Genomic DNA, 17,012 nt, shown 5'->3' on the forward strand with positions numbered 1-17,012 from the left:
CTAACAACCACTGGCATGCCATTAGTCCTATCTTATTGTAGGTGTGAAGTTACTTGTATTATATATCTGGACGCAATGTCGGAAGCAGCAAATTACCAGTCAGGCAGCACACTATGCTAAGCACAGATTTTTAACTTACTTATTTTAAGCCAAGCCCGAATTATATCAGACACGCCCCTTCGAGCGACCCCCCCCTCCCCCCCCAGGTATTTTCATTCCACTTAAAGCCTCACCTGAATCACCCATTCAGTTGCTAAACTGGAGGTGAGAGATCATGGGAGGTCGAGAGCGAGAAGGAAGAAGTGAGGACAAAATGAATCGCAGGGAGGTTAACGAAGGCAATGAAAACACAATTTTATAGACAGGCTAGAAGTAATGAAGTGGACCAGCAGCCAGGAATAACAGCATTATTCAAGGCAGCTTGGGAGGTGAGCTATGTGTGCGTTCTCCAAATCTAGGAGCCGTAGGCTGGGCCCAGCTTAACCTTGCCTCAGGCCACCCCAGCAGGCAGTGTATGATGTATGGAGAGAGAAGGTATGAACATACCAGGCAGTCCTGTGTTTAAGTGACCAGGCCTGTGCATGATCTGTCAGTAGCACTGTACTTCATGGCTCTTCTGAGCATTCAGGAGCTCACAGTGTAGTGGTGCGGCATTGCTTACTGATAAAAAAGAGTTTGCTAGTAAAAATGTGGAATAGTATTTGCAAGACAAAACACCACGGATTAAACCGCTGCAAATGAAAGGGATATTGGCCACCCGAACGCCCGCACTCGCCCTGTTTGGATGCCCAATACCGTTGGTTGAAAACAAGTTTCACCTTCTTTCCATGCAGAGCTAAAGTCTTGGTATAACTGTCAAGTGCGGTTGACGATTTATGACTGCTTCTGGCTTGTAGGTGCTAGTATCTACTAGTGGAGTTAATCAGTAGTCACTTTAAGTTTTATCAGGAATGTCTATCGAGATAGGGTGCTTCCAAGAGCAGCACACACTGCTGATGGACTCCAGTCACCTGGACCTCGCCTTGTCATTGTGAGTGGGGAGGTAATTATTGGCCTTCTGCAGCAGCCACAGTTCATGACCTCCTAAGTCCTCTCCACTGCCCACCTGCATGGGCCCACAGATGGCCTCCTTTCCATTCCATTCAGTTGGCTCCACAGCCGCTTTTTCTGACAGGTAATCAGACTTCTCCAGGTTCTGGCCCTGACCCTCTCAAGCAGAGTAGGCAGTAGTTACCCCAACCTGGGAGCTCAAACGTTTCTTGCTCACCAGTGGTATAGAAACCCTGTGTTAGAGCTCTTCAGGTAACGTTTCCCCAAACTTTTTTGCTTTTTCCTTCCAGGTTTTGGTGGTTTTCTTGTGGAGGACTTAAGGCACTTTCCCCCTGTAAGTGCAGTGTGAAAGTGCGAGCCCTCCCAACCAATGTTCCTTTTATTTATTTTCTTCTGTGTGCAGCAGTGGAAGACCTTTATGCGCTGCAGACAAGTCTATGTGCACCAAGGAACTGAACACGCATGTGAGTGATACGCTCAGCTATATAAATCTGAAGCAATCACCACGCCAAACTTTGTTTTACAACAATAGTAAAAACAGGTGCAGTTCACACATACAGCTACAAATAATAAGGTCTTGAGACAATTTTGTAATGTTGATACACTCATAACATGTAGTGTTCACTCTAGTGGTATCTGCTTCCCAGTTTTAGGAAAGGATAGGACTCAGAAGGCTGTACCATTATAAGATGTTTCTGAACGTAAAGTGGTGTCCTGGTAACAATGACCTAGAAGGGTTAGAGCTAGTTAATGCAGCCTTTATGGCCCCAGAAGATAGGGTCAGGTTGATGGTATTTGCTACAGCATCCGATTAGGAAACATCCTCCAAATCAATCCTAATGGCGAACACGTCATAAGTGACTAACGAAGAGAGTGGTGGTTGTCTTACCTGTAAGAGCGCGAGTCACTTCTCCTGGGTGTTCGGACTCATCAGGGTGATCATGGCTCGGTGGGAGTATGGGATCTTGGCACTACGTCTGTTTTTCTTTCGTTTTACTTTCTCCTTCTTGCCTTGCCACCACTGAGTCTCTTTTCCTTCAGCCCATGAGCCCCCCTTCCCAGGCTCTCCTTCACGGAATCCAGGACCTCCACAGGTGTTACATCTGTGTATTTTAAGCCTCACATTATCTACTGTTTAAATCTGTCCAGCTACATTATCAGCGTCCCCTCACCCCTGGACAGACCAACTATACCACTCTCCTCAGTGGCATTGCTATCTGCTGATCCACCATGAAACTGGGACCTCGGGTGAAAGTATTTTCTCATCATACTGGGGAGAACCAAATAGGACAAAGCGTGTCTGTGATTATGAACAATTATGAGAACAGCTTGACTTGGGCTATCAAAGTCGTGTTCAAACAGGTACTGGCCTCTGACTGAGACATTAACAACCTTTGCTTGGAATGCTTTAAGCTAAAAATAGTGTGTTTCTAATTCACTGACTGCATAAGACTCAGCCTCCACTTGTGAATTGATTGTGGGGTGAAATCCAAAAGATGATGAGTAGATGCAACAGTTTCTATGCAATGCGTAGATAGTTAAGAGAAGTATCATTTTATACCCAAGATGAATCTACTGTGTTCCACTATTCTCCATCTCATTTGGGTTAATACGAAACCAAGGACATTGGGATTCTAGCACCCAACTACATAAATAAAATATCAATTATCTCACTTTAAACTTAGTCTGCTGTATCAAATAAACAGGATTGGATTTCCATCTAATTTTCGGAGGCTTACAATTGCTGAAGTCCATTAAACAGTGTGAAAACACCCTAGAACATTTGCTCCAGCCTCAGTAACCCTTTTATTTTTTTAGATGGGGGCTGGGGTTAGATGCGGGCTGGGGTAATGGCAATGGCTAAAATACCTCTTAGGTAGTTCAAAACATACGACTCCACCCCCTCCAAGACTCTGCCCCCCCCCCCTCCTCACATGATGAAAATGTTATTTTAGTTGGCAGGACTGACGGTGTAAGAAAATTGCAATAATGCAGACCAACCTAGTTCTTGTGTGTCATTTGTGACACCCCGAGCCAGCACTCCATATGCTGTGAGTTAATATTATATGCTGGGATTTTTGCACCCCAGAAAGCTCAGGATGTAGGTGGTTGTTTATAATGGGCTACAATGGAGAGTTCTGGAGTTGATGCGGATGGAAGTTTGAGATTCGCACAATGCCTGTCAGTGTGTCCGAAAGGTGTTCAAACTACTATGGATCTAATTGTTAGCCTCTCTGCAGAGTGCACCAAGCAATGGAGCCATTGTAACTGTGATTAGAAGCAAAAGCATGTGAATGAAATACAAAGCACCTTTAAGAGGGCGAAACTTAATGAAACTGAAGTCCTTACATTTGAGCAGGTGATTGTGACATTCTAAAGACCACTACGACCTCAACAAACCCCAGTAACCGGTACACTTCTTTTTGCTTTTCCCCTATTAGAGACTCCCCACTTTTTCATCCCACTTAAAGCATGGTGACAAGTATGATTTCTCCTTTCACTGGCAGCACACTTGACACATGAAACAGACTGAGGAGCAGATGCTTTGTGCCATGGAAGGGGATGGAGAACAAATGAACAACTGACTGCAGGCCAATGCAGAGCAGGGAGTGATCACACAGCAAACATGTTAGACTATGATCAAGCTATCTTCAAGATTCAAGAAAGTGTGGGGCATATTATCAAGGGGGTTTATCTCCGCGTTTTTGGCTTTAAAAGCCAAGAAAGCGGAGATAAAATTATCTCCCTATTTCCTAGCTATCGCTAACACCAGTTAGTGACAGCTAGTAGGAGATAGCGACCATCTTGGGCCCCACTTTGCATGTCAGTGATATTTATCACTAATGACATGCAAAGTGGGCGTGCCAAGATGTTAGCGACTGGAAACAGTTGCTAACATCGCTATCTCCTATTACCAACTTTTGGAGATATTCGCGCTAAGCGCGAATATCTCCAAAAGCCAACACCTGCCCTGAGCAGTTCTTAGCCATGTTATCCAATGGGAGGTGGATAACATGGCTAAGAGCATTAGCTCGGTAATGCATAAATATCGCAGACTATTCAGCGATATTCATGCATTGCGGCCGATTTTTATCGCATTTGCGATAAACCTTGGTAATATCAAGGTTTATCTGCAATAAAATTCGCCGCAGCTCAGCGGTAAATTTTTGTCTCTAACCAAGCAATAGCGATAATTATCGCTATTGCTTGGTAATATGCCCCTGTGTTTCTTTAGCACACCGAGGCATTTCACCTTACAACATCAGTTTATTTGCAAAGTATTTCTAAAACGTGGGAGTTTTTGGGCATAAACTGAAAAACCTTTCCACCTGGGCCCTGCTGACTATGCTATAGTGAACAAAGAGGCATTTCAGTTGTCATATTAGCAGAATATGTGGCCTAGATTCTTATTTGAGATAGAGCAAATTTATAAGCTATTAAATCAAACACAAGACACGTTTTTCTGCACAACACACATCCTGAACTCAATTATTTGAAGATGGTATTATATGTGATTACGAACCAAAAAATTGCTCTTTGAAATAATGTATTTGACTAGGTTCACACAATTTGGTCAAGCAGAAACTGATCCCAGGTTTTCCAGTTTCAGGCTGTGCACTTCAGCCACCAGAGTGGTATCTCTTACTGCCATCAGAGGTCAATGCTTTAGGCTTAAGTCGTAAAGGATGCGATTAGATTTTGGTGTCAGGCAGAATCCACCTTTTATTTTGCACAATTTAATCCAGAGCTTTACAACAGCTGCCATATAATATGTTTTATTAGTGCCACAGCCAAAAATACTTATACCCATTCCTGCATCAGGCTCCCAGAGGCCTCTGTTGTTGCTGAATCCTTGCAGGCGCCCACTTGACAATAATGATGAAAGCAGCATACTAACAACTGCCTGCTCCGAGCTCTGTCATCCACTGTAGCAAAACCTATGCAGATAAGAGAAATCCTTTACAAGTCCTTTCACACGCATTCTGATCCTCCACCCCGCCTTTTAAGCTCGCTGTGACTGCAATTCAGATCCAAGAAAGTGGCATTTTGTCACGCCCCTCACAAACCATCTCTTGGTCTTGCATGGAGCATGTGAAGTGTGTGCTTTGGGGAAGTGTGTGTGCACTGGGAAAAGGTAGAGTGCCCGCCCACTCATGCATGCATGCTACAGGGAACAACGCTTCCTATACACGTTAGGAAGTGGTGCTCACTTCTTGTCTCTAAAATCGTGTCCAGCCTGCAATTGCAGGCTGGTATGCATTTGGCACCAACAGTGCATCTAAATATGGGTTTGGCCTGCCATTGTCTTCTTGGGTGCACTTTGCACAAATCGTGTCTTAAGTACGTGGCCAGCCTGCCACTGCCGGCTGGTGTACAACAAACCGATGGTGCTCTTAAAGAGGTGACCATTCTGCCATTGCAGGCTGGTGTGCACTCTGCACCGATGGTGCTCTTCAATAAGTGTCCAACCTTCCATTGCAGGCTGATACGTGCAGTTGAGCGCTTACTCAGACTGGCCTGTTTAAGTCTCTAGCCATCCTGAGAGGACCTTTTATTTCGACCCAAATCAACCGAGGGTATGTCCTAAAGGGTGAAGTGAGTGGTAGCTGAAAGGCGGGATAGGTACTCATGCGTGTCCCCTGCACAGGTAGTGAGGAATACCTTGTGTGTTTTCGCTGCCTATGAGGATTGCTCTTCCCATAGGCTAACATGGGGAAATGGTTGATATTACTTCAGGCTGCAATAGTGGATTGCAGTGGAGTAGTCTTGTGATGTTCCATATCATTGGATTCACAACGACAACCTCTTGCCAATGATTAAGGTGGCTTTTTCGTGATTCATGTAGAAATGCCACTACTAGAAATTGCAGTACGAGGCTGACTTTGATGTGCCGAAATGAGTTAACAAGTGCATTTACTGCCACTCGGGCAGTAAAGTACAACCAAAGCCAGAAACAAAATTGGCTTGAGTAGAGAAGCAATGCAGTTTGATTGTTGCTTGGATAATAACAATAGAAGATTAGACATTTGACGAAAGAAGGGAAATAGATTGCGGCAAAGTGGCTTTTTAACTGAAATTGATATCAGTTCTGAATCCTGAGGAGAAGAAACCTTAAACGAAGTGTTGGGTTAAAGATGCGCCAGCATCATCGCAACCTGCATGTTATAAAATGAGTCATTCCAAACAGGATAATCAATTTAAAATTAGAAAGATAATATCTTGATTGGACAAGCAGAACATGGTGAGGTTGTGCAGCCCATGAGAATACTAAAAGTCATGTAACAAAAGTGTTAATAATCTATGTATTTTCCTGGTTGGGGAAGAACATTTCAAAAATGCTATGGTACGTGCATTGTTTGTCATTGTTTTGTATGGTAAATAATATTGTTTATGATTTTTCTGTAATGTATTTTTGTTTAAGTTGTTGGGTATAATTGTTTGCGTGGGTAGTTGTAATTATTTCTGTATGATACAGCAGTCATGTGCTTCTTTATATGACACACATTCATTTAAAACACATATACGGAAAAAAGTGAGAAAGAAACAAATCACATGATCACTATTATTAGAGTGTTCAGAATAAAATTGATAGTAGAAAAAGAGGTGGACTGTATTGGCATTTGTATTTTTGTTGACGTTTCAGTGGTCCAGCCTTACTGATTGATTAGGGACCAACCCAGAGTGTTATTGTTACTGCTAGAAAGTGGGCATTTCTATGCTCTAAAACTCCAGTCCACAATGGTGTTTATGTGAGCACATCTGGACATTCCCCAGTGACAGCTATAAAACAATGCAAAAGGAACAAATGATGGAATGCTGAACAATGCAAACATTGACCTCCAGTCACAAAGATCTGGGATTAATACATTGTTCTTATGCTCAACGCACCACCCCAGTTTGGACCATGCATATGCAAATCAGTCTTGACCCTGCTCTTCATGGCAACAGTCCAGCCCGAAGTGCCAAGTCAGGTCCTCTCTGACCAGAGGGAAGTTTGCTGGGACCGGATTTGGGACTTCATCCCTCATCAGCCAAACTAGCTTGAATCCAGTGGTGCAGTGAGGTAGGGACTCACATCTGGGCATACCCTTCCCACTTAGGGCGATAAATGCAAAAGGAACAAATAATGGATGGATTGCTGAACAATGCAAACATTCACCCTGTTGCAAAGGAATATATGACTTTACCACGAATACAAATACTCCGCATGGCATTACCACGCAAATTTTACTTCGCAAGTGGCTTTACCACGCAGCTTTTTAGAACGCAAGTTCTAACATCGTATTTTAAAAACGTTACGTTCAGCAGCTCTTACTTCCATCCACCATGGAAATATGCGTCAAAACACGTCTACCAAAACTAAAAAAGGACAATTATGACGTACACGCCACGTCTTTCGTGCGGCTCTTTTCTTTTACTTTTAAATGACACTGTAGTGCGTTTTTTAATGTATGTAGCCTGCTCGTTTTATTTTTTATTTTTTATGGGGGGGAGACCCCCCCAACCCCCCAAGGCCACGCAGAACTTACAAGCAGGACGACCAAAAGGAATACCACTTGCGTGGTAAAGACGGTCGTGGAAGGCACCCACGTTGAAGAGACGTTTGCGGGGTAAGTGGATCGTTGATTACGTCATGCGTGGAAAAGACTTCGTTGTAAATGATGTTTCCCGTTGCAAAGTCATCCTGTGCCCTGGGCACCCCCAACTTTTTGCTGACTGGAACTGGTGTTAACTGACTCTGACTGACCCTGGGCTCTGTTTAACCAGGCCCAGGGCCAGGGCCAAGCTAAAAGGAACACATTAGAACACAGTTAAGACACCCAACATACACTAGGGTACACTATAGTATGGTGGGGTACCCCTGTAGTTGGCATGACCTACCACCTAAGCCCCTAGTATGTAATAGGATAGGGGATTGAAACTACCTAGAAGTATCCAGTATCCTGGGGCATGGCAGTTTAGAGGCCAGCAGATTCTCTGCACCAGCATGTGTGCAGTGCTGAAGCCTGAGGTCAGTTTAAAAGCTGCACTGGTGGCCAGGACAGCTTTTTAAACCTTAAATTGTGCCCAAACTCGACTTTGGGGGTAGGGGCCCTTAAAAATTAAAAACCTACCATGTTTTTGCATATTAAGGACCCCCAGGGTCACCCTTAGGTATCCCAGGGGTGGGGGGTCAGTTATCTATAAGGAGCGCCCTTATAAAATGAGTTTTTAGAAGCCAGGGTAAAGTGAAATTTTACATTTCACTCCCCACATTGTCTTAAAGAGGTGCTCAAATTCGACTTTGATGCTGGAAGAATTGGGTACGGGTGATCTGCAATATTTCTGCAGATTCAGAACCCCTGATGTCTCCCCTAGTTGCACAGGGGGTGGGAGTCGGTACAAATAGGGAAATACTTATAAAATATGGTTTTATAAGCCCTGGTGCTACAAAAGTGGCGCAAGTCATTTTCCCCATTGCAAACCCCATGGCCCATAGGTTAACATGGTAGGAAGTGATTGATTAATAAATATTGATAGGAGAGGACTAGCCGAACCATTCAAAGACTTCCCAGAATGGTCGTAGGAAATCCAACAACAATATATTGTTGAATTTCTCCTAAAGTGTACATACAATAAGTTATGAGACTTTCTTGTTTGTAAGTCCAAATTCAGCCTTTCAGTGGTCTTCCCTGATTGGTCAGAGTTAAGTGGATTAGCCAGGCTGCTGGGAGGGCAGTGTACTGTTCTATAGGAATGCCAGGCCAGGAGGTGGCGTCGTAAACTACGTTCTTCAAAGACAGAAGGGAGGCCTGGGTTTCAATCCACTAAGACAGTCGTGACCCAGAGTCAGGGCTTGGCTTAAGAAAGGTATGTGCAGATGTTAGGGGGTGTGTTTAGCCAGCTCTTACCTCCCTGCTGGAAAATCAGCCATTATGGATTTGGAAGACTGATGCATCTGGGACAAACTAATGCCACACTCCACAGGATGTGGTCATAACCATGAGGAGTTGCCCTGCTCTCATTGGTCAGCAGTGACCTGGTGCTTGACCCAGAGAATTTTGAATAAGTATCTGAGAGGGGCAGAGCTCTCCAGATCTGCTGCTTGAAACTGAATGAAGCAAGAAGTGCCCTGCTGATGATTTTGCTGTGTGCAAGGAACTCTAAGGCCTGACCTATGAAGACTGCACCATCTGAAACTACAGCCCTGTGGATTACCTTGCTGCCAAAAGACTCAAGAGTGGAAACTCCCTGCAAGCTACAGGTTCACAGAGCTCACCTGAACAGCCCCACAAAGAATTCAAAGCCTGGAGTACCAGTGGATTTGTAAGGGGTTTGTTCAAGTGGATTGCGGATTTGAAGTTTCACACTTTCAAGGACCCTCTTGGAGATTCCAGAACCTTGGATTGTGTGTTGGATACGTTGGTACCTGCAAGCAGAACGCCAGAAAGGTGTTCTAACTGGACCCCGCTGGCTGAAGAAGGCGGCCCACTACAGTGGTGAGAATTCTTCAGAACAATTTATAAAGGTGTGTCCCTGACAGAGAAAACGAAATGACTTAAAGGGGCACTGTTGGTTTCTAAGCACTAGAAAGTGACTAATCTTTAAAAATTCATATCTCTGGTTCCCTACAGTGGATTATTTTCGTTTTGGTGTCATTTATTAGATAAAAATATTACCTATTTTTATAAATTGGTGTTGGATTTTTATTTTGTGTTGTGTCTTGATTATTTACTGAAATGGTGTTTTTAAATGCTTTACATACCAGTCTTTGAAGTTAAGCCTGTATGCTTGCAGCCACGTTACCAAGGGTTGAGCAAAGGAATACTTTTTTAAGACCTATGATGAGTCCAGATCATGTGTTAGTGGCCTTATTGCCAGTGGCAGACCTACATTTGCCCCTACCAATAACCCACTTTCCAACACACCCCCAGTCACAAAGATCTAGATTTAATGCATCGTGCTTATGCTCAACACGCCATCCCAGTTTGGATCCAGCCATATGCCAATCAGTCTTGACCCCGCTCCTCATGGGAACAGTCCAGCCCGAACTGCCAAGCAAGGTCCTACCTGAACCGTAAAGAAGCATCCTAGGACAGGTTTTGGGGCATCACCCCATATCAGCCAGGCCAGCCTGAATCCAGTGGCGCAGTGAGCACGGAACCCATGTCTGGACACACCCTTTCATTTAGGGTGACAAATGCAAAAGGAACAAATGATGGATGAAATGCTGAACAATGCAAACTTTCACCCCCAGTCAAAAAGATCTGGGTTTAATCCATCGTTTATTTGCTCACCATGCCACCCCAGTTTGGACCCAGCCATATGCAAACAAGTTTTGGCCCTGCTCCTCATGGGAACAGTCCAGCCAGTACTGCCAAGCCAGGTCCTCCCTGAACTGCAAATAAGCATCCTGGGACCGGTTTCAGGACATCACCCCTCATCAGCCAGACTAACTTAAATTAAGAGGTGCAGGGAGCACGGGACCCACATCTGGGCATACCCTTCCCACTTAGGGCAACAACTGCAAAAGGTATAAATGATGGGTGGAATGCTGAACAGTGCAAACATTCACTCTCAGTCACAAAGATCTGGGATGAATCCATTGTTCTTTTGCTCACCACGTTTGGATCCCAGCCATATGCAAAAGAGTCTAGACCCTGCACCTCATGAGAACAGTCCAGCCCGAACTGGAAATCCAGGTCCTCCCTGGACCGGAAACGAGCCTCCTGGGACCAGTTTCATGGCATCACCCCTCATCAGCCGGACTAGCTTGAATCCAGTGGCCCATGAAGAGCAGGGTCAAGACTGATTTGCCAAAACTGGGCCAAAACTGGGCTGGTGTAGTGAGCAAAAAAACAATGATTTGAACTCAGATTCTATCCATTATTTGTTCTTTTTGCTTTCATATTTTTGGAAGCATTTAAAAAAAGACCAAAATGTCATCCAAATAAATGTCTCAGTCACAAAGATTTGGGATGATCCATCGTTCTTTTGCTCACCACATTTGAAACCCAGCCATATGCAAATCAGTATTGACCCTACTCCTCATGGGAACAGTCCAGCCCGAACTGCCAACCTGGTCCTCCCTGGACAGGAAAGAAGCATTCTGGGACCGGTTTCAGGGCATCACCCCTCATCAGCCAGGCTACCTTGAATCCAGTGGTGCAGTGAGCATGTGACCCACATATGTTCATACCCTTTACACTTAGAGCGACCAATGCAAAAGGAAAAAATGATGGATGGAATGCTAAACATTCATTCCCAGTCACAAAGATCTGGGTTTAATACATTGTTTTGTTGCTCACTACGCCACCCCAGTTCGGACCCAGCCATATGCAAATCAGTCTTGACCCTGCTCCTCATGGGATCAATCCAGCCCGAACTGTCAAGCCCGGTCATCTCTGGACCAGAAGCAAGTATCCTGAGACCGCTAGCTTGAGTCCAGAAGTGCAGTGAGCATGAGGCCCACATCTGGGCATACCTTTCCCACTTTGGGAGACAAAAGCAAAAGGAACAAATGATGGATGGAATGCTGAACAATGCAAATATTCCCTCCCAGTCACAAAGATCTGGGATGAATCCATTGTTCTTTTGCTCACCACGTTTGGATCCCAGCGATATGCAAAAGAGTCTAGACCCTGCACCACATGAGAACAGCCCAGCCCGAACTGCAAATCCAGGTCCTCCAGGACCGGAAACTAGCCTCCTGGGACCAGTTTCATGGCATCACCCCTCATCAGCCAGACTAGCTTGAATCCAGTGGCCCATGAAGAGCAGGGTCAAGACTGATTTGCCAAAACTGGGCTGGTGTGGTGAGCAAAAAAACAATGATTTGAACTCAGATTCTATCCATTATTTGTTCTTTTTGCTTTCATATTTTTGGAAGCATTTAAAAAAAGACCAAAATGTCATCCAAATAAATGTCCACAAAGTGTCCAAAAACTCTCAAAAGACATCATTAATAATTTTCTGGAAGGCTGCTGGAGTATTGCATAAGCAAAAGAGTAAGATAAGGTGTTCATAGTGTCTGTATGTATGTAAAAACTGTCTTTTAACCATTCCCCTCTTTTATTCCTAAATGTTCATATGCTCTAGTGATATCTAATATATTGAAGTCCTTTGCATTCCTAAGCTGTCCTGGTTATACCAAATTGATGGGAAATTGATGGTGATTTATGATTTATGATTGCAATTTCATTTAGCTCCCAGTAATCCACACAGTGACAGTATTTACCATCTTAATTGGGGGTGAATTAAATTGTTGTACCTGCTGTAGAGACATAATAGGGATGTATCCTTTGGCTAAATTCTCTTCTAAATATGTTTACGCAGCAACATCTTCTTTTGGTGTCAGGGTAAGATAAACCTATAGGGATTCTTGGATTGTGATTTCACACAACCAGGAATAGTTGATTATTAAACACATTCTGAAATTCAAAGCATACGCTGGTGCCATGATACATTGTTCTGGTGGTGGTTGAGTGGGAAAACAAAATAGAGATTTTTTAATCTGAGCCAGCAAATGCCTTGCACATTATTCAATTGAAAAGAACAAGGGGACCCACTCGGTAAGCAAGGACCAAGGGTATTAGTATAAATGAGCAACAACGGTCCTTGACAAAATGGAGGTACAATTGTTAAATAAATATAGGCCACAATCTGCACTATAATGAACAGGAAGTCCAGCCGGACCTCAAAATTTAATCGATAATGTAATAAGAAAAATATTAACCAACAAAAATACAGTGGGACACAATCCTGTATCCAACAAGGCTAGACAAACAATTTGCAATATACAAGGGGTAGGAAGTTTCTCAGGCAATTTACAATTTGTGAGCAGCTAGAAAGTAGATGGAATCAGTTTAGCTTGACTCTTGTAGGAAAAAGTGCAATAATGGCACATAATAGTGAACTGGTGTTTAGACTACATTAACTGTCAACAGCGTTTCGATCCTGTTAGAATCAAGGATCATCATCAGGACAATCAATGTATTGCCTGAATATAAAAGCCTGTAAATACAAGAGGGAAACAAAAAACACATGGGACATAGATTAACCAGCTATCCTCAACCAGTAACACAGAGCAGTTTCAATTTCCACGCCATGCTTTAAGGTGGTACCTGCCATTCGTGTAGGTGAGTGCCAGTCGGTCAGTGCCAGTCATTCAAGGCGCAAGTGTCAGTTAAAACAAGAGTGAATTGGGATAAGGACTATCATACGTCCCAAGTTTGCTTCGCCTTCCTTTGGACCTTCTTATAATTTAACCTTTCCGCTTTGGTGTCAGATGTCACCCTGGTTTTAATAGCATTGATCAAGGAGCTGTGGGCCTGGCAGCAGGATTTATCGTACCATTTGGCACCAGGAAAAACTCCCCCAACTTTCCCAGATGAACCTGGCTTTGTGAAAAGGGTTTTCAGATTATCAATCAGTTGCTCGTGTAGAATGCAAATCTGTTCAAGTGGGCCTGACTTTGCAATCACTGTCATGGCTTTATTAACAGAAGATGAGACTTCGTGGGATATTTTATCAAGGGACACTGGGTCTTCCAAGACTCTAACCAACGAACCCTACGACAATCGTTTGTTAAGATGGCCTCAGCTGTCATACAGTTGGATGCGTTTGTTCTGCCGAGCCCCCCCTCGATTTTCAAACTTAGTGTCAGAGGGTTATGGTCGCTCTCGGGCCGTGCAGTAATTACCATATCATCTAGAACTGACCAGAACTCCATTTTGATTAAAAAATAAACAATTCTGCTAGAATTTGTTCCATTATCAAACGTTACCTGCCCAATTTTGTCAGAGTTTGCTCGTCCATTGGCTGCTCTTAGGCCCCACTCCAGGCACAAGCCCAGCCAATGTAGAGCTGCCTCAGTGACCCTTTTAATAGGATTAAGGGCAAGGACTGGTACATTCCATAACTGGTCAACCTCTCCATAACTGTCTTCAACCTCACTAGGCAGAGGTTCGAAGGTGCAGTTTAGGTCCCCTGCCACTATAATGAATTTATCCCTCCCAATTGAATCCAATAGATGGTTGAGGTCATCAATGATTGCTGGGCTCCACCCACCTGGTAAGCCCCTTGCATAGATATTAATTATAAATATATCCTGTTGGTTTTCCCTGCTAAATTTTAATCCCAGGATATACATGTTTTGGACTATCAATTCCTGTGGCCTATAGCCAAGGGATTGTCTAATCCAAATTGTCAAACCGCCGGATGGTCTACCCATTTGCCCCCTGATAGCTGGTTTATAAAAATTAATATAACCTGTACGAAAGATTGGGTCAAGAGCCCAGCTTTCTTGGAAAATTAAAATATCATGCTGATCTATAAACTCTCCCCATTCAGCCCCATCTAATTTCCCCTTCAATCCTGCAATATTCCAGGAGGCAAGCTTAATCAATGGATCCTGTTTTATAGGTACATTTGTGTGGCTTTGGTTAGTGGCCCCCCGGGGATTGCCTCTTGATCTCCCTTCCCCAACTATCAGCAGTCTACCTGCCGAATCATCTGCCACAATACTACCTTCGCACTCTTCCACACTTTTTCTCCCCCCCCCAGTGACTTTACCACCACCTCATCTTTACTACACTGTCCGGGTGTACTAATTTCCTTCACCTTGACTGGAGATGAACGAGGAACCTCTGGACTACTAGCTGTATTGCCCACACAGGTATTATCAGCTATCTTGCACAAAGGTCAATCAACCCCCTCCAGACCACAGAGCGGGTCATACCGATTCGCAAGATGGGGATAGAACGGGAAATGTGATGCCAGATCGGGGGATGCCTTCCTCTAGGTCTGCTATTTTGGTGTGGTGGTATTTGTTGAGATAGACCACTAACCCTGACTCTTTGGGGATAGAAATATTGCAGGGATAACGATTGTACTTCACCCACCTTACGAAACCTTGGATTTCTACGAATAAAATCCACCACCCAAGGCTCCCTGAAACTAACTATAATGCAGTCCCCCTCTAGATCTTTTGGACAATACCCAACCCAATTTACTCTTCTGACGGTAAGGATCTCTGTTGAGGACATAGGTGGGAGAGTTCTGTTTTTTTTTAGCCAGAATTTAACTTTGTTATGAAGATCCCTATGTGTTTCTACTTCCCCTCCTCCAGAGGAACAACTCCAGTTAAGATAATAGTGTAAGGTGCTGATTCAGGTGGCAAGTTAACACATGGTGGCTTAGGGTGAGCAAGCTTAGTATCCAAATGACCTTGTCCCAAAGGCCTGGTTGGTTTAACTAGCCTGCTAGGGGCAGGCTGTGTTTTAGATGCTGCACCTTCTTTTGGCGTTTTATCCCTATTGTGTTTATTAATGTCCTTGTTTTTCCCCTGCCTTAGTTGTTCTTGTTGGGGCAGCCGGGATACTGGTTTGGCAGTTGGCCCTACCCCTAGGGTATCATATTTAGGCTGTTTCTGACTTCCAGATTGGACATCTCCTGTAATTACAGGAGCTTTGGACATCTTTTCCAACAGGATCGTATTTTCTCTAACTAGCATCTCCATCTGATTCATTTTATCATTTAACAACCTTGTCCGTTCTAATAATGGCAACATTAAAGACTTCACCAAAAATTCTATCTTACCCAGGAGGATGTCGTCAGTATTATTGGAAGGGGGATGATCAATGGTTTTTAGAAGCACAGGGGTATTAGTGGGGGTTATAATTGGATCTAGAGTGGATTTTGTTGTACACTTGTTTTTAGATAACTTCGCTTTACCCCCCTTCTGAACTTTCTCTGCCCTTTTCCTCTTACTAGATTTAAGTCTATGCGGTTCTTCCGTAATTGGGCTTTTATCCCCTGCACTAGATATAGAGCTGGATATTATAGAGTGATCGTCGATATTCAGTAAGTCATTAAGAGGGGAACTGCATGTTGATATCTCCAGGGCATGAATCGCTGCGTCAGGCTCAGGATCCACTGATACCAAATCTGGGCTTGTACATGTGTTAACACTAGGATCAAGTTGGCATAGTGGAACCGGAGATGCTACCTGCCCTATTTTCCCCAACGATGACCGCTTCCCGGTTACAAGGTCAATAGATAGGCGTTTTTCGACTAGGGCAATTTCCTTTTCCAAAATACTTGTTGTACGTTTAAAAAAGTGGTCAATAGTACCGGTAAACACCCCATTTGATGTCGAGACTTGTACCAGTCTTGTATATGCTGTTTTATGTGGACCTCATAAAGAGTTCCTTATCATAATAAATAAAACTAATACTAATACTTGTACCAGTCTTTCTTTACCAGGTCTTAAGGGCATTATACCGTCTCAATTAAACAACCAACCGCAGAGATACAACCAATGTGGAGAACAATTACAGCAGACCCAAATATGTGATAAAGAACTCAGCAATCCCCAGAGTAACAAAGTATCAACACAATCAGTCTAAGTCTCACATGAAAGAGGGGTGACCCAACCCGACCTCTATCGGCCTCGGACGGCCTAAGAGGGTCCGCCCTTAGCCCGGGCTTCGCCCAGGTCTTCGTCCTGCGTGCGCCCCGCGTACCGCGTATTGGGGCGTGGTCATATAGGGAGTTGATTGAGGAAGGGGGCCGGAAGAGGCCCCAGGTGCGGGCTATGTCTGGCCGCACAGACACCTGGTCCTCGCAGTCCCGCTCCCGTAGCAAGGCAGCAGGTCCTCCAAAAGTGACAAGCCCAAGTCGGCGTTTACTCCGGAAAGTCTCCGTTAATACGATTATCCCGTAAAAGTTCCAAAAGGCACAGGGTCAACAGATATATCAGCTCTGCAGCTCTGAGCGGCTCCCGCCAAGCGGGGGCCGCAAGACGTTTAGTACTGCTAAGGAGGGCGCGGGAAGAGGACCCAGGTGCAGGCGATGTCCGGCCGCACAGACACCTGGTCCTCGCAGTCCCACTCCCGTAGCAAGGCAGCAGGTCCTCCAAAAGTGACAAGCCCAAGTCGGCGTTTACTCCAGGAAAGTCTCCGTTAATATGATTATCCCGT

This window comes from Lissotriton vulgaris, chromosome 5, assembly GCF_964263255.1.
Source record: "Lissotriton vulgaris chromosome 5, aLisVul1.2, whole genome shotgun sequence".
NCBI lineage: Eukaryota > Metazoa > Chordata > Amphibia > Caudata > Salamandridae > Lissotriton > Lissotriton vulgaris.